The sequence below is a fragment of the Triticum dicoccoides genome, chromosome 7B (assembly GCF_002162155.2).
Source record: "Triticum dicoccoides isolate Atlit2015 ecotype Zavitan chromosome 7B, WEW_v2.0, whole genome shotgun sequence".
In the NCBI taxonomy this organism is placed as follows: domain Eukaryota; kingdom Viridiplantae; phylum Streptophyta; class Magnoliopsida; order Poales; family Poaceae; genus Triticum; species Triticum dicoccoides.
The window spans coordinates 586,501,934-586,506,153 of record NC_041393.1 but is presented as its reverse complement, the minus strand read 5'-3'; positions in this window follow the sequence as shown (position 1 = coordinate 586,506,153).

Sequence of the window (4,220 nt, the reverse complement as noted above, 5' to 3'; positions counted from 1 at the left end):
GTCAGATCCCACACATACCAAGCATTTCAATGACATACACACAATATGCTCGATATGTGCAAATACAACATGGCATCACAACATGACTCTATGACTCAAGTATTTCATTCAATAGGCTCCGAGGAGCGAGATATTACAAACATGGGTCTCATGACCCAACAATCAGAGCATACAAGTCAAAGCACATGCGGAAGCGTAACATGTCTGAGTACAGACATCTACAAATGAAAAAGGCTGAGAAGCCTGTCTATCTACCAGATCCTGCCGAGGGCACAAGATCGTAGCTGAGGTAACAAGCTAAACGTCGAAGTCCACGTGGAACTACTAGCGAGACTGAAGTCTCTCTGCAAAAACATAAATTAAGCAATGTGACTACAAATGTACCCAGCAAGACTTACATCAGAATTAACTACATATGCACCATTATCAACAAAGGGGTGGTGGGGTTTAACTGCAGCAAGCCAGCTCTGACTCAGTGGAAAACCTGAACTACGACTGCAAGTAACTCTTTTGAGGTGGCGCACACGAGTTCACATATTCACCTTATCAATACACCACTATGGATCCGCTCCCATCTCCCTACGAGAACGCCATCCGTAGCACTCACGCTTATCTTGCGTATTTTAGAGTATCCACTTTCACTTGTCTATGAACTGTTATAGGCAACCCAGAAGTCCTTTATCGCGGACACGGCTATTCGAATAGATCATATTAACCCTGCAGGGGTGTACTTCTTCACACACGCTCTCACCACTTACCGCCGTTTACACGACATGTACTCGGCAACCTTCAAGCGGAAGCCCAGCGAGGGTGTCGGCCACGACCTGACTAACCACACAAGTCTCTCGTCCAGGTTTATCGCCTATTCGGGTTCCATCCGCAAGGAGATCCGGCCGGGGTGTCGCTCACGGCCCCAAACGATGTGAGCAGGGTTCCCAAGCCCACCATCCGGGTGCCACTTGGTACACCGTGCCACTTTGCCTAGTCTGTCCCAAACCCACCTGTACCGGGTGCCACTTGGTAGACTACTAACACTACCTACAAACACTAGAAACTAGTTGCAACTCCTGGACAGAGATCAGGTTGATTAATAAGTCGAGAGGGGCACTTAAGCATTCCAATGCGTGGTAGTAGATGTTCATGAATCACAAACACAGAACTCAGTTCCTGAGGACGGCTGCAATGAGACAACCCACGATGTACTCCTACATGGCCTCTCACCGCTACCTTTACCAAATCGTGTTCACACACTTAGACCACACAAAATAGGACATGTTCACACACCTCTGATTCATCCCCAATGAATCAGACCTGACTCAACTCTAAGCAGTAGCAAGCATGACAAACAAACATGAATGAGTAGGCACATCAGGGCTCAAACAACTCCTACTCATGCTAGTGTGTCAGGACCCCGACTCGATGTCACATTGATCTAGCCGGTAACACCTCATATCACTTTGCGGCCTCACGCACGGTATTCCCACGGGTGTCGCCTTACCTTTGCCCGGGACCGTTTGCGCCTTTTGGCACACGTATATGACAGTGTCGCTAGCATCCATATGATAAGGAGCCCGGGCTGACATGGCTAGTCGTAAACCCAAAGTGACACAGATTTACAGGGACAGGCATCCATGACCCAGCATCGAACGTGTCGGTCATCAGTGAGTGAATCCAGGCTGTAGCACTGGGCTAGCAGGACTCCGGTGAACCGGGCTGTAGCGGGCTAACAGGACTCCGGTATTCATCGCGTGACATTTCCCCGAAGGGACAGACACAGGAACGAAGAAGGACACATGCCGGCCAGCCTAAGTGTTCCGGAGCAGTAGCAAGCTACCATGGCTCAGTGGAAACACTAGGAGACATTTCCCGGTAAGAGAGGCTACTAAGGATAAACAACTAGATAGCCAGATCCCACACATATCAAGCATTTCAATAACATACACACAATATGCTCGATATGTGCAAATACAACATGGCATCACAACATGACTCTACGACTCAAGTATTTATTCAATAGGCTCCGAGGAGCGCGATATTACAATCATGGGTCTCATGACCCAACAATCAGAGCATACAAGTCAAAGCACAAGCGGAAGCTATCATGTCTGGGTACAGACATCTATAAATGAAAAAGGCCGAGAAGCCTGACTATCTATCAGATCCTGCCGAGGGCACAAGATCGTAGCTGAGGTAACAAGCTAAACGTCGAAGACCACGCGGAATTACTAGTGAGACTGAAGTCTCTCTGCAAAACATAAAATAGGCAAACGTGAGTACAAATGTACCCAGCAAGACTTACATCAGAACTATCTACATATGCATCATTATCAACAAAGGGGTGGTGGGGTTTAACTGCAGCAAGCCAGCTTTGACTCGGTGGCTATCCTGAACTACGACTGCGAGTAACTTTTTTGAGGTGGCGCACACGAGTCCACATATTCACCATATCAATACACCACTATGGATCCGCTCCCGTCTCCCTACGAGAACGCCATCCATAGCACTCACGCTTATCTTGCGTATTTTAGAGTATCCACTTTCACTTGTCTATGAACTGATATAAGCAACCCAGAAGTCCTTTTCTGCGGACATGGCTATTCGAATAGATGATGTTAACCCTGCAGGGGTGTACTTCTTCATACATGTTTCCACCACTTAGCGTCTGCACACGACATGTGCTCGGCAGACTTCAAGCGAAAGCCGACGTGGGTGTAGACCACGACCTACCTAAACACTCAAGTCTCTAGTCCAGGTTTATCGCCTATTCGGGTTCCATCCATGAGGAGATCCGGCCGGAGTTTCGCTCACAGCCCCAAACGATGTGAACAGGGTTCCCGAGATACCAAACGGGAATCCGGTACACCGTGCCACGTACCTACCGCATCACAGCCCACCCCTACGGTCAGCACTGTCCACGGCCTCCAGTAAGCTACAAACACCAGAAACTACTTGCAACTCCTGGACAGAGGACTAGGGTGAATAAGAAGTCGAGCGGGGTCATATTTCAGGGCCCAATGTATGGTAGTAGCTGAATCATGGATCACAAACACAGAACTCAGTTCCTGAGGACGGCTTCAATGAGACAACCCACCATGTACTCCTACATGGCCTCTCACCGACACCTTTTACCAAATCGTGTTCACACACTTAGCTCACACACAGTAGGACATGTTCACCCGCCTCTGATTCATCCCCGATGAATCAGACCTGACTCAACTCTAAGCAGTAGCAGGCATGACAAACAAACATGAAATAGTAGGCACAACAGGGCTCAAACAACTCCTACTCATGCTAGTGGGTTTCATCTATTTACTGTGGCAATGACAGGTCATGCAAAGGATAAAGGGGTTCAGCTACCGCAGCAAGTAACAAATATGTCGTTGTTGTCCTAATGCAGTAAAAGAGAGCAGGAGCGAGAGAGTGGGATTTTATCGGAATGAACAAGGGGGTTTTGCTTGCCTGGCACTTCTGAAGATAACATTGAGTCTTCATCAGTGTCAACGATCACATCATCGGTATCACGTCTATCGAGAGGGGACAAATACCGGCAACACAGAAGGGAACACAATCAATGCAATGCACAATATGATGCATGATCATGACATGGCAAAATGAATGTGTTTTGGGCTAATGCAACTAGCAACAGATTAAATGAAGTTGGTTTGAATACAAGATTCAAATTCAAACTCCATATGTGATTATTCAAATGCCATTTAATTGATTTGTGCTAAACAGCACCTATAAGTTGTTCTAACATGCATGAAAATGGTACAGATGGATTCCTTGAATTTTTCTGATAATTTTTCATATATAAATTATTTAATTTGGAGTTACGGTTAATTTTCTATGATTTTTAGAAGTTTTAGGCATTTTCTAAAATTTCTTATATAAAAATAAATTCAGAAAGTATTACTGCGTCATACTGACGTCACGATGACGTCAGCAGGTCAACGTGGCACAGTCCGGTCAAACCTGACCAGTGGGGTCCACTGGTCAGTGACAGGGGGTTAACAGGGGTTTATTTAGTTTAATTAAAAGGATTAAGACACTAGGGCCCACATGTCAGTGTCTATTAAACTAACTAATATTTAGTTAACACTAATCCTAGCCTAATTAGCCGGGCGGGCCCGCAGGTCAGTGAGAGAGAGGGGGGGTCAAACCTGGCAGTGGGGTCAACCCACGCCGGTCATCGGGTCAGCGGTCGCCGGCGTTTAGCCGCC